At 60.8% G+C, this 14,088-nt stretch overlaps 1 protein-coding gene across 2 annotated transcripts in view; it reads left to right on the forward strand.

Moving 5' to 3' along the window:
* Positions 1 to 14,088, forward strand: part of TBC1D22A (TBC1 domain family member 22A) — a 299,853-nt gene that overhangs the window by 197,044 nt on the left and 88,721 nt on the right. The window lies entirely within an intron of this gene.

The following is a 14,088-nucleotide window of genomic DNA, read 5'->3' on the forward strand; positions in this document are numbered from 1 at the left end:
GCCTACGGCTGTGTTTCCAGCCCCTCCCTTCATGGGTGGACGTGCCAGCCTGAGAGACGCTGTCTCTGTCTGTTTTGTGCTGTCTCTGTGGCTTTCCCAGGCCTTTCCTTCCTGGAACTGACACTGGATCACCAGCACCGCCATCAGCCACTCGGTCGGGGAGCGTGTTTACTCCGGGGGGCGGGGATGGCTGTCCACTATGTCATGAGTGCAGCACGTGGGGCCTTCTGAGCTCATGATTTAGATGCTTTTCTCCCGAATGATATCTTTGTGACCCTCCATCCAGAGATTGATGCTCCGGGTTTATTGCCAAACTGAGACTAGTTAATTAAATTGTAAGTAGAGACTTCCAAATAAAGTGATTCTCCTTGACCTTAAGAAGAAAGAGTTGTCTTGGTTTTGAATGTAGGCCATCAAATCAGGTTTAAAAACGATTCCCCAAAGTCATTTTTGTCCGTGGTCATGAGTTGTTGGAGCACGGGCGTGGTTTTGTCTCCCTTACCATAAAGGAGCAGCATCCCTCTCACAGCCGGGACAGGAGGCAACCTGCGGCCCGGCATTTCCACGCCGGCGGGACGAGGGCCACGGTGGGGGTCGCCTTCGCCTCCGTGAGCCACCAGCTCTTCCGTGAAAGGCAGCGGAGCGCTTCCTGTCTTCACTCACCATGGCCTCTGTGTCCTCCATGCTTCGGGCTGTGGGTCCCTGGTGGGCCCAGCCTTCCCCATGTTCCCTCTGCTCCCTGTCACCACACAGGGGACAGCGCAGGTGGAGTAGGTGCTCACAGCTCAGGGCTCCTGCCCTCTGCCGGGTCCCTGCGTCGGGGCCGGCCTCACCTCTGCGGAGGATGCCCCTCTCCGGCCTCACCTCTGCGGAGGACGTCTCCCTGCCCCCTGCCGGGTCCCTGTGTCGGGCCCAGCCTCACCTCTGTGGAGGATGCCCCTCTCCGGCCTCACCTCTGCGGAGGACGCCCCTCTCCGGCCTCACCTCTGCGGAGGACGTCCCCCTGCCCCCTGCCGGTCCCTGTGTCAGGCCCAGCCTCACCTCTGTGGAGGACGCCCCTCTCCGGCCTCACCTCTGCGGAGGACGTCCCCCTGCGCTCAGGGTCATAGGACTGGACAGGCAGGGGCACGGCTGCTGCCAGGCGGGGGGTGCAGGTGGGGGGCATCCCGCAGCTTGTACAGATGCACGCTCTGGGGCGAAGGCCACCCCTCCCCGGGTTCCCCGCGCTGCCGCTTCTGGGCTGTGGGCTTGTTCCATGCCGAGCGATTCACTTCCTGCTGCCTGCAGTGTTGCATCGGCTCGAGCTTTCCAGGTCCCCTGGGGAGATGCCGCCTGTGCGTTTCTGTCTCGTTCCACAGAGTTTTCTTTTCATCGCTTCTCTTGTACGAGCGTATCTGCCCCTTCCGTCACTGGGAGGTCCTGGAAGGAGGAGGGGTGAATGCAGGTGCTAGAAATCTCTCTGGAGGCCCCTGAGCCGTCCCGGTCTCGGAGTGGCTTCCACGGGGTGGCCCGCCAGTGTCCTCGCTCGGAGGCCCTCGCGGCCAGCCAGGTGTGCGCCCTCGCGGGGCTCACTGCTCACGCAGCTCTGCCTGGGCCCCCAGCATGCTGCTGAGCCCTGCACGCTCTGCATCCCATTCATTCCTGGTGGCCGGTGTCTGCACTTGCCCACTGGGGAAACGGGCTAAGAGGAGCGTCGAGTCTGGGCCACACAGATGAAGGGTGGGGCCTATTGATTTTGGATCCCTTGGGTGCTGCCCTGTGGCTGGGGAGGCACAGTGTGTGTGTGTGTGTGTGTGTGTGTGTGTGTGTGTATGCGTGTGGCCGCTCCAGTCTCTGGGTGCTGCCATGAGAGAGAACCCCCCCCGCCCCAGTGAGCTGCACGCTGAGAATGTGTGTAACCGGGACCCGGGGTGCTGCAGCCCCTGCCCTGTGGGTACATGCTGGCACAGGGCAGTAAGCTGTGGACCCAGGTGTCTCCCCCGACCCCCTCCCGGTAACGGGTCACACCACGTCATCAGGGACACCGGGGATGCGGCAGGTTGTTGCTCGACGGAGAGGAGACGTGGCCTTTCCGTGCATCCAGGACTTTGCCGTTTCTGAAGCGGCACATTTAGGTTTTGTTGTCGTTCTCTTTTCTTTCCAGGGTGTCTGTTATTTTGGGTTTATTTGCTGTTTCTTGGTGCCGAGACTCAGCAGGAGTCCCCAGACGTGCGGGAGGGACCTGCTGTGGACACGCAGAGCAGGCTCCCTTTACCCGTGACCTTCACTTTGATCGTGGGCCGAGTGGGTGTCTGCCAGGCATCTGTGCCGTGAGCCCGTGCTTCTGTTTGGGCTGAGAAGTGTCTTGTGAGACTGGACGGCATGGCTCTCCCGCCAGCTCTGGGCCTTTCCGCGCTGCCCTGGGTGCCTGTCAGCGAGGACTAGTCACCCCCGGGGCTGCTGACTCGGCCGCTTTCCCCTTTCTCTGCGTCTCCGGTGCTTGAGCTCAGGGATTCCTCTGCTCTGCCAGCAGCAGGTCTGTCCTGTGAAGAGTGATGTTCGCTCAGGACTTCCCAGCTTGGCGTAGGGGGTCCTTGGGGAAGTGTCCCCCTGAACAGGAGGGGGCAGTGGAGGGGCTCCAGCGTGGGAAACCGCATTTTGTGTGAGCGTCTTGTGGGCCTGTCCGCGGGCCATGGGGTGAGACATGGGGCACTGTGGCTGGTGAGGGAGGGTCGTGTCTGAGCCGGGGTGCCGGAGCCCTTGGGGGGGGGGGGGCAGCACTGCGGCCTGTGTCCCCGGCGGCTGGCAGCAGGCACGAAGAGTGCTCCCTGAGAGCAGAGGCAGGGTGGGGGCGGCTGTGGGCACAGGTGGTGTCCTGGAGGCAGCAGGTGCCCAGGGAGACGCAAGTGACCATTCACGCTTCTGTGTCACAGGCAAGAAAGCAGAGCGAGAACTGCGGGTAGCTCCTCCTCGAGGCGGCGGCGGGAAGCCAGCCGTTTCCAGTTCCCTGGGGCAGGTTTTCAGTGCTAGAAACAGGGACAGACTCCTTCTGTGTATGGGGGGGTGAAGGGCTTCTTAGGTCTTTCAACATGATGATGGATAAAACCCTCCCTGGAGTGGATCTTCTCTGATAAACTCATCATTTTAGACTGCATTCTGGTTGTTTGTTAAGAAATGGTACGGAAGTGGGGCGCCTGGGTGGCTTAGTCGGTTGAACGTCCGACTTTTGCTTAGGTCATGATCTCGCGGTTCGTGGGTTTGAGCCCCGCGTCAGGCTCTGTGCTGACTGCCAGCTCAGAGCCTGGAGCTTATTTCAGAGTCTGTATCTCCCTCTCTCTCTGACCCTCCCCTGCTCCCGCTGTCTCTCTCTCTCTCCTAGAAATAAATAAATAAAAGAAAAAAAGAAAAAAAAAGAAATGGTACGGAAGTTAAGTGCTCGGGTAACCTTGGTCTGCTCATGTACCCGCTAACGTTCTTTTACCAGGTTCACTGCTCAGAACCTCAGCAGCTTCGGGGACGCTTGTGATGCCTGGAACAGAGCAGAGGAAAACAGATGCAGCCCACGAGGCACCGCCGTGTCAGGGCAGAAAGTCAGCCCCTGACGCCCAAATCAGACAGTTCTCTGCACACCCCTGCTCCCTGTGGACTAACCCTTCCTGGAGGGCTCAGGTGCCGGGCAGGCCTGCGCGGGGCACCCCCTGGGCGGGGACGGTGGTGCTGTGGCCGGTCTTCCCGCCGGTCTGGTCTTTGCGGCCCAGCTTCCCTGCCCTGGGACTGAGGCTGCGGTCACGGACCCTCAGCCCTGGGGGTGGTTTGGGGAGGTGGCCGCCTCCCCATATTCAGCCTGTGCCAGCACGTGGGGCCAGGCCACTCGCCCTGCGGCTGTCATGCCTCAGTGCGGTTCTTTTTTTTTTTTTTTTTTAAAAACGTTGATTTTATTTTTGAGAAAGTGAGAGGAGAGAGGAACACCGAGGATCTGAAGCTGACTCTGTGCTGACAGTAGAAAACTCAATGTGGGGCTCGAACTCATGACCTGTGTGTGAGATCGTGGCCTACACCTAAGTCACAGGCTTCTGTGGAGAGGGCTTTTCCCGGAGCCATGCGAGGATCGGCCATCTTGTGCATCTTTCCTTTACTGACTGATTAGCCTCCTGCAGTTTGTCCTCTCTCCCTGATCCGTCTACTCACCCAGCGTTTAACCATGTATCCGGCAATCCTTCCATCCCTGTCCCTCATTTGACTGTCCATCCATCCACATATCCAGTAATCAGGGTGTCCATCTGTCCATCCATCCGTGCAGCCCACTTTCACGAAAAACTCTTACTGTCTTGCCCTTTGGGTCCTGGGTGTGGAAAGGAATCAGAAGGAGCCCTGTCAGTATGAGCTACCAGTTGAACAGGCAAGGTGGCATGCCAGTCACCAAGGCCACTAAAGTGGTGGCCGTCCCTCCATCTCTTTGCGAAGTCTATGGGCGACCCGGTGGGGTGCTGAGGAGGGGGAGGTCAGGAGAGGCTTTGGGAGGGCCGTGGTGCTTGAGCTGCATCTCAGTGGTGGACAGGCACGGACCACTCACCAGCCTGGGTATGGGGGCTCGCAGGTCGTGGTCAGAAGTCCGTGTTTTCGTGGCTGGTTTCCATACGCTGCAGTGGATGGAGTACTTTTGGGGAAGGGCCTCGTCTTCACCTCCACTGGGTCTCGTCAGGGTTTCTTTACTGCTGATGAGACAGTTTGCAAACTGATGACGAGCCCACTGCTCACCTAGCTCAGTTTCTTTCTTCTCTTCTCTCTGCCCCCTTTAAAACAGGGCCTTGCCCCTTGGCTTGGAGGTGGAGGGCAAGCAGAACCTTCTTTCTCTCTGACTCACTGCCACGGTTAGGTTGCCGAGCTGCAGTGGTGGGCAGCTCGGGCCCTCCTCCTCGCTGCCCTGCTGGAAAGGGGAATGTGCTGGCTGGTGTCACAGGGTCAGACAGGCTTGCTCCCGGCCGAGGCAAGTGCAGTGAATGAACGTGGTGCGCAGGCCCTGTGGTGACTTCCGGGGAGCCTGCTCGTGTCCACATCTCTGTGTGACCCTGCTCCTGGGTTTGGGCGAATCGCGTGGCTGGAAGTAGTCTGGCGTGGTGGGCCGCCAGTCCGTGGTTACATCACATCATGGAAGGCTCCAGTTTAGAAGATCAGCTAGAGATTTTGCTTTTGTTCTAGAAGCCAGCGGCCAGTCAGAGAAGCTCACAGGGCATGGACATGTGGGTGGCCTCTGGCTAATGGCCAGCAAGGAGCCGGGGCCCTGAGGCCCAGCCCTGCAAGGGACTGGATTCTGCCAGCACCCTGAAATAACTTGGAGGCGGGGGCTGCTTTTGTCGAGCCTCCAGATGAGAGCACAGCCTTCAGTGAGCTTTGGAAAGCCCCGAGTGGCAGAGCCCGCCGGTCCTACCTGGACTCGAGCCACAGAGGCTGTGAGATGACAAAGGTTCGTTGTTCTCACCGGGCGAACATTTGTTACGGAATAGGGAAACTAACACAATGAACAAAGGAGAAGCAGTGTCGTAGGCTCCCCTCCCCCACTCACCCCACAGCGCTGGGGTTGAGGCCGTCTCCTCACGCCTGTGTGGCTCTGCTCCCCACCATCACGTGCACATGCCCCACGTCACCCTGTTGGGGGGTCAGGGAGCCCAGAGACCCACTGGGGGGCTTTTTGTTGTCTCAGCTGCAGGCCAGGCCCGGCCCCCCGCTGGCTCTCCACCTCCTGGCACCTGGGGCGGGCACTCTTCCTCAGTGCCCTCACCATGCCCCCACCTAAATCCCTGCACGCGTGTTGGCTGGGACGCAGCCAGGCCCCTGCAGCTCCCGTCCGTCCCGCCTGGTGTCCCCCCGCCGCCTCTGTGCCTGGGCTCCGCAGATGTGTACATGCTGACGCGGCCGGGGTGGCCTTGCAGGGGTTGTCGGGACCTCCATGCTCTGGGTGCCCCGGGACGCCGCTCTGTCATCTGCGTCCTTCCCAGTACGTCAGGTTTGCCGTTGTTTTCTGATAGGAAAACAGGCGTTTGTGGAGAAGCGCCTGAACACATCTGTGAGGTGAGGATGATTTAATGCCTCGTCGCTTCAGTCTGCAGTAGCTTCAGAAGAACTTGTATTTTAGATAATGTTACTGTCAACAAAATATGCTTAATACGTCTCTAAAGATGGAAAGATAGCGTGTTGTGGTGTCAGATAAACACTGTTTTTTACATCCTGCCGGGAGCCTAAATTTCACTCCCTGCTTGTGTGTCCGCTGGGTCCCCAGGGTGCCTGCTGGAGTCTGCGCCCGGGGCCTGGGGGCGACTGCGCCCCGGCCTTTCCCTGTGCTCATGCGGCGACCACGTTGGTCTCTCCTGCTCGGGCATGGCTCACGGCCTTGGGTCTGACCCGTCTTCGCCCACACGCTTGCGTGGAGCGTGTGAGGAGATAGCAGTCGCGTAGCATGACCTTGGTGTTAAAGCCAGCCTCGGAGAAGTTATTTCGGGAACATGTGTCTGGCCTCTTTCCATAGGTCTTTCTGGATCGCGCCTTGGGCATTTGATGGGGGCAGGAGTGTTTTGTTGGTACCCCGGGCGCAAGTGCACCCCTGCCGTTAGGAGACCCCACAGGTTCTGGGCTCGCTCAGTTCCCCACCAGACGGCTCTGCTCCAGACACCAGACGTCCACGGTCCCGGGCCACCTGCACTTCTGAGCAAGTGGCCGTAGCTTTGGTGGTTCCCATGGATCCCTTGCGTCTGACCGTCCACTAGAGTGGCCCGCGAAGCTCAGGAGAGCACTGTGCGTGCGATGGGGGTTTTATCGTGAAGGGTAAGATCCGGAGCCATGGGATGTGGTTGGGGAGGGCCCCCACGGAGTCGGGGCGCGTTGCCTACCCCGCCCTCTGTGGAAGCTCGGCTGCGGCTGGGTGCCCAGACTGTTCTGATTTCCCCACAGTGCTCCCGGGTGGGTCACAGGCCCTGCATTGGGCTCAGTCTCCACTTGTCTCCCCAATGTCTGGCTGGTGAGGGCCCCACTCACCCCCACCCTGCCACTGCTGCGGGGTGCACTCACCGGAACCCCTCTCGTTAGCATAGCAGGGACACCCAGCCCTGGGGGAGGCGCGAGGGCTGAGAGCCTCCCTCCCGGGAAGGGGCAGAGGCCAGCCCCACCCACTCCTGCTACAGAGCACTGAGGCTTCTCTGACCAGGGACCTGGTCCAGAGTCCGTGTGGAATGGACAGCGTGTGACATCACAGAGGTGCTCCTGGGAGGCCCACGTCGCTCATTCTCCTTGACCTTCGTGTGCTCCCCCTTGTTCGTGGGGGATGCGGAAGGTGTAGAACGGCCACCCCACAGGGCGGGACCCGCCGGGATCTGGAGTTCTTGGCACAGGATGGGCCGCGGGTGCGTTTTCTCTCTTTACACCATCAGCACATTCCTAAGATGTTGTTAAATGGTCTAAATAAATCTCAATTTCTATTGATTTCCATTCTAATTTCCGAGGTAAAAATGTTTTTGGAGACGTTGTAGTGATCCTTATTGGAGTGCAGCCGTGTGTCCTGAAAGGAGAACGTTGCCTGACGAGGCACGCTGCGTCGCGGTCCCACCCGGCTGCCGCTGACACTAGGCCCGCCACGGGGTCAGGAGTCCTCACCACACCCGCCTTGTGTACCTGTGCGCTCAGGCTGGCCGGGGGACACCCCTCCTGGCGCCCCTTCCTGCCCCCCTTCCCCCAGGCCCCACACGGGGCGGTGGCAGCCACCGTGCCAGGAACTTTCCTGAGAGAGTGCACTGAGGGAGCGGGCTGTCCGTGGGAGGACCTCGGGGCACTGAGAGAGAGCCTTCAAGAACTTCCCAGAAGCCGACCTGGGGTTTGAACCCAGGCTCTCCTGACTCTATACCTGAGGTCTTAGCATTCTTCCTTAGTGTCTGGTTTAGGCTCACCTGCTGCCCGCAGGAGGGGACAGGCCAGCAGCCCAGACTCCGGCCACAGCCTGCTCTCTGTCCCTGCGTGGGGCTGCGGGGTGGTCGGCCTGCAGGGATTTGCCGGGGGACGTCCTGGGTCCCGCTCTGTGTCCTCACTTCCCTTGTCTGCCCCCCCCCTTCCAGCTCAGACCCTCCTCGGGGCACCTCTGTGGGTGTCTGCAGTGGGGAGCCCTGGGCCTCTCCTTCATGGAGGTGCCCCACCTCTGCTGCCCTCTGCCTCAGCCCCTTCCTCCTGGCCGAGTCCCCTCACCCTACACCCCTGTACAGCGAGGCCTGGGTCCCCGGCCCTGCCTCCGTAGTGTTAACACAGAGCAGTCCTGCAAACCGGGAGGGTGGCTGAGCCCAGACGAGGGGCTTCTTGGCTGCGAAGAGGCCCATGTTCACTGTCAGGTGGCTCTTGTTTTTCTCTCTCTCTCTCTCTCTGTCTCTCTCTCTCTCTTTTTTTTACCTGTTTAACTGATGGAGAATTGAAATCTTTCCCCCAAATCGAAGCCTATTCATGCCTTGCCCAGCAGAAGCGTGATGTATTCATGTCTGTTCTCGGCTTTGTGTAGGGTTTTGAACGGTTTTCTTTGTCAGGTATCTAAGTGTGAGCAATTATGCTCACTCTTTGGGCAAATAAATCTAAGTAGTGTCTGCCCTGCATAAACAGTATGTGTTTTTTATGCCAAGTCAATGGGATACGTGTTTTGTTTTTTTTTTCTCTTTAGCATAAATCCTGGAACACAATGCTTTTGCATAATTTATTTTTATTTTTAATCAAGAAAGCAAGATGTTTCCATAGAATTTCCAGTCTGCAGATCTGCTGTTTGAAGTGCTGAGGAAGGTGTCCCGCAAATTCCGCAGTGGCCTCCCTGCGTGTCGCTCTGACAGGTACCTTCCTGGGGACTTTACAGCAATAGCAGTGCCCGGGCCTGCCACGGGGGGTTTTATGAAGAAAATCTTTTCAACCTGAAAGATGACAATAATTACATCTGCCTGCTCATTCATTATATGTACACGTTTATTTCCAGTGAAATGGAAAATTTCAAATTCAGAATTATTGCTAACCAAATTACCTTTATCAGTGAAAGAGCATCTGCTCACAATTACTTATAAAATAGGAAAAATGAAGCTTTTCAGCGTATACTTTTGCAGCCCTGATGTATATAAATTGAAAGTCACGTGGAGAGTTTAGTTGTCCATTTCTCAGCACATTCTGGCCAGGAGGCGGCCCCGCCCGGAGCCCTGCGCACGCGAGGGGCGTTGGGGGGCCGTGGGGGGCCGGCTTTGTCACCCTCCACGACACACTTCCCGAGAAGCCACGTCGGCGTGAGCCACGCCCTGTGGGTGGTAGGCCGGGGTGTCCTGCCGTGGTGCCTCACGTGGGCCACGCCTGGCCCTCGCGGCCCCCCCACAGCGGCAGGGGCCGTGCCTTTCCAGCCCCTCTCAGGAGCGCTGAGGCCCCCAGCTGGCAGCGAGAAGCCCGGCTCTCCTGGGCACGCAGGGTCCGTTATTCTGGAACAACGGACAACTGTCAGGTTCAAGGTTGAATTTCCTTTGTGTCTCTCCTCCAAGCTGCTGAGCTGTGGGGGGCAGGACGCAGGCCTCGTCTGCTCAGCTTCCTCTCCCACGGGCCGGGGTACGTGGCGGGGGTGGGGGAGACCCGGGATATCGTCCCTGAAAGAGCTGGTGGATGAGGAGCCCTTGTTCTGGAAGGACTTTGCCTGTGTCTTTGTGGGGTCAGCGCGGCGGCGGGTTTCTGGTCTTTCCTGCAGCCCGTGCTTTCCCAGATGAGCCGGGCCGTGCTCTGCAGAAAACAGCGGCCGCGCCCCCAGTGCTGGTACCCGGAGACCCAGGGCGAGTCCCTGCACCCATCTGTCAGTGTGGGGTCGCTGCGGGACGTGGGGTGGCGCGGTGCTGAGTCCCGTCTCCAGTCCACTGCTCCTCACCCGCATCCGTGGGCGCCTCCCAGCCCACCTCCGTGCACTGGGCCCCGGGTCAGGGTCCTGCAGGCCTGGCCCCTTCATGAAGGGCGCTGGCAGCGCTGGCTGCAATGGGCTCCTCTTGGCCACGCCTGAGCCAGGGCCTGCCGCTGTCTGCACCTCGTGGGGCGGGGGCCGGGGACTTACTGCACGTGGGGCGCCAGCTGGAGCTCACTGTAGAAGAGAAGGGGTTAATCTTTACCGTTTACTTAGGGTGCTTCAGTGATAGAGGTTCTGGAAATGTGTGTGTAATTTTCCAGATCCGTTGGCTCGCCAGGTCACGTTAGAAAGGTGTCCCCTGCCTTCCGGGCACGTGTCAAGAGCTGTTAGTTTCCCCAGCGTGTAAGCCGGTGACCTTGTCCTCACGCATGCTGGAAGCACGACAGCGACGCGGGGGCCTGGCCACGGAGGCCGGGGCTGCTCTGTCCTTGCCTCACGCGGGCGGTGCGCGTCCCCAGTTTCCGTCCCGTGCCCGTCTCCCGCGGGTGTCCAGCTGTGGCCGCTGCTCTCCCTCAGCCCCAGACCTGGCTCCGTGTCCGCCCCCGGGCCGGGACAAAAGTCCCTGTCCTCCAGGAGGCCAGGGTCTGAGGCAGGACCCACTGGTGGCACCCCAGGGAGAGCCCCTCCGTGGTGCCCTGGGTCTGATGGCCCCTCCGCTAACAGACCGCTGTGTTACTGGGCAGGGGCAGGGTGCATGAGCAGTGTCCAAGTGTGTGGTGACCTGTTGTATCAGAGCGTGAACCCATGTTAGACAGCTTGGAGGTGGCATGTCTTTCCCAACTATTAAAATGTGACCACTGCCCTGCTGTCATTGCTGGGGCTTGGGCTGTGCCATGCACACGAGGGTGGCTTGCCGGGGGCAGGTGGGCAGGCCGCCATGCCTTGGGGGGCTCCAGGCTGCCCACCTGCCGCAGCACTGGGCTCTGTCCTGTGCCCGTGCATGAGGTGCTGGGCCTGTCCCTGGAGGGACCGGCGGGACTGTGACCACCAGCCGGGGCCGGGTGCCTGTCCCTGGAGCGTCCTCCGCGCCGGCCTCCCTCCTCCCTGGCTGTTCTCAGGCAGTGATGGGGTCTGCCCACCTGCTCGCAGGCATCCGGCAGCGCACGCAGGGAAGTGGCTCCACTCTGGGTGGAGGAGGGGGAGGCTGCTTCAGGGAGATCGCAAGTCCCTAAACTGCTGGGTTTCAAGTACTTACCAGAGGGCCCGTGTCAGTGACTCCCCGCAGTGGAAGCTGGTCTCAGCTGGTGGGGCTTCTGCCCTGGGGCAGCAGGCAAAGGTCAGGCCTGGAGGGGAGGGGCACTGGGGGCCCTCGGAACTCTCCAGAAGTTTAGTTTTGTACCTGCTGAGGACTGCAGGTTAGAAGTCATTTTTCAGTTCTTTAAAAAGAGCAGCATCCTGTCGTGTCGCTAAAAATGCCCCCTGGCAGCGCAGAGTGGGGATGCCCCCAGCACCACGGTGTGAGGATGGCCCCTCCCCTGCACCGCGGCCTGGGGATGCCTCCGGCAATGGGGATTGGGGAGCAGAGGCAGAGAAGGAAGATCGCAGGTTGGGGCTTCGTCCATCCATGGTCGGTCATGTTTTCTCCCCACACTCACGGTTCCTTCAGTCGGCTGGTCATCTGACAGACACAGAGGGCACTTGCACATGGCCCCTACTGCAGGGCGGGCACGGCCCCTGAGCATGAAGCCCAGGACGGCACGACAGATGGTCTCCTCGAGGTGTCTGTGGCACCAGGAAGGAGGGGGTGTCTGAGACAACTCTCCAGGTGCTGGGCACGTGAGTAGGGACAGGCTGGGGGGCCAGGAGGAGGGCTGTGGCGTGAGGGACACGGGGTGGCCAGGCGTCGCTGAGCATCGTGGCACCTGGTGTCACCTGGGGAGACACCCCGGGGGGCATGTTGGGGCATTGAGGGCCGAGAACGCCGTGCACTCTGAGCCGTTCCAGTTTTATTCTGTGCACCAGGGTTTCGCAAACTGTGGGCCATTTATGGAATCCTGCAGACTTCTTGAGAGGAACCCCCTGGTGGCATAAAGTGCTCCTGAGCTGAGAGGCTGGAGACACAGGAGAGGGTCACCCCTTCCTGTCTGGGGCTCTTCTCAGTGAGAAGCTGTGACTCTGTTCTGCCAGGGAGGCCCCACCACGGACCCATCGCTGGCGATGTCACCCACCCCTGGAGCGAGTGGAGACTTCTCTCTGGGAGTGAAATGAAGTTTATGTAAAAGCAATTGTCTTGTGAAACCCATGTTGATGAGAAGAACACGGTTAGGTGGGCCCGGTGAGCAGCGCCTGCGGCCTGTACCTGCCGTGGCCTGTGCGGGAACTTCCGGGACCTGGACCCCGTGCGGGAGGCCGGAGTCCTGTCCTTCTGAGCCTCGGGCCCCCTGGAGGGGATCTCCTGGGGACCTAGGACAGGTTCTCAGACCCCACCTGGGAGGTTCTGATCGAGGACGTTGAGAAGGGTCTGAGCACCTGTGTTCTCTAACAGCCACGGGGGCGAGGGCGACGCCCTGCTGTAAGGGATGATGTCAGTCCCTGCTGCGCTCAGTGGTCAAGCCAACCCGCCCCTGAGCTTCCCAGCTGTCTCCCCTCCTGCGCTCACCAAGTGCCCCAGGAACAGGGCACGGGCCCTTGTCTGTGGGACACCTACCACCAGCTCCCCGGTGCCTGCTCTGTTCTAGCCCCGCATCCCCAGGAGTGTCCTCCCTAGGCTCTCGAGGGCGGATGAGTGGGGCCGGTCGTGTGGAGATGCACGCTTCCCTTGAGCTCGCTCGGGCTTGTGCCGGGGCCTCTGCACAGAGCAGACCCCACACCAGCCCCTCCCCTGGCATGCGAGCTGCCCTCTGGGGGGGGGGGCCCTGTCTGCAGGAGCTGGATACCGGGGGGAGCAGGTGCCAGCCCCCCTCACCCCCGGGGCTGCCCTCTCTGCCTGCTGCCTGGCCTTGGCAGCCTGGGCCCGGGCCTGCCCCATGCAGTGCGTGGAGCCCCCGGTCCCTACCTCTGTACCTGAAGTGGCAGCACATGGCAGGCTGGGGGCCTCTGGGGTCTTCCCACTGCCTGGTGCCATCAGCCTCCTCCCTGGCACCTTGCTCCCAGCTGGCTGCAAGGGCCCCAGGATGAGCCTGTGTGCTTATCAGCCCCGTGCAATTAGTCACTGTCTTGTGACCAGTCTCACCGCGTGCCCCGGCCGTTCCCCCACACCGGCCGCAGGTGTCCCGCCCCGCCTGCCGCGCCCGGGTGTCCAGGCGGGCTTGTTGCGCTCAGCCAGGGATAGCGGTGGTTTGGGGCCGGGGTCCCAGCGGTGCTCAGAGCTCTTCTGTGGCCAGACTTCCTGCCCTGCAGGCGGGCGCACCTCCCGCCAGGCACTCACACTTCAGCCTGTCACTGCCTGTGTGATGCAGAGGGTCTCAGGACCCGGTGCTCTCACCCCTCCTGCCCCCTCCTGTTTTTCTTTTTTAAGCTTATTTATTTTGAGAGAGAAACTAAGCACAAGTGGGAAGGGGCAGAGAGAGAGGAAGAGAGAAAGAATCCCAAGCAGGCTCCACACTGTCAGTGTGTGCTGACTACCTGGCAGCACAGGGGCCCAGGCTGCAGGGGCTCGGCCCGCTGCAGAGCAGGGGAGGGGCTCGGCCTGCTGCAGAGCAGGGGAGGGAGGAACAGTTGGTGGCCAGTGGGTGCTGGTGCGTCAGGGAGGGGATGGCTGGTAAAGCCTGGCCCTTCTGAGAGGCCAGCCCCAAATCTGGACTCCAGATGCCCCGGCCCAGAGCCAGGCCCATGGCCCACTGGCCTGCTCACTGGCTGGGTCCCTGGGCAGGTGGGGCATTTGCCCGGGCCCAGCTTGAGGTGGTTTTGGGAGCCAGGCTCCCGGCTCCCCGTTTCTCTGTCCGAGCCCCTCCTGGGACCACAGCCCGGGTGTGGTAGACTTGCCCTGGCAGGAGAAAGCGCCACCACATGCCCACTTTCTCCCCCACGGAGGGGCAGTGGTACTGTGCCTCTAATGGGGTGGGGCATCCGCCTGCTGGCCCGCAGGGAGCAGGTGACCTGGGAGCAGAGAGCAGGGGACCTGGGAGCAGGGAGGAGGGAGCAGGGGACCTGGGAGGCATCCTCGAAGCCCGTGTCTTCCTGCCCCTGCTCCCAGTGCTCACTTTCCCGGAGGAAGCGTCTGTCCAAAT

The sequence above is a fragment of the Hyaena hyaena genome, unplaced genomic scaffold, assembly GCF_003009895.1.
Source record: "Hyaena hyaena isolate Hyena2069 unplaced genomic scaffold, ASM300989v1 scaffold_4, whole genome shotgun sequence".
Lineage (NCBI taxonomy): Eukaryota > Metazoa > Chordata > Mammalia > Carnivora > Hyaenidae > Hyaena > Hyaena hyaena.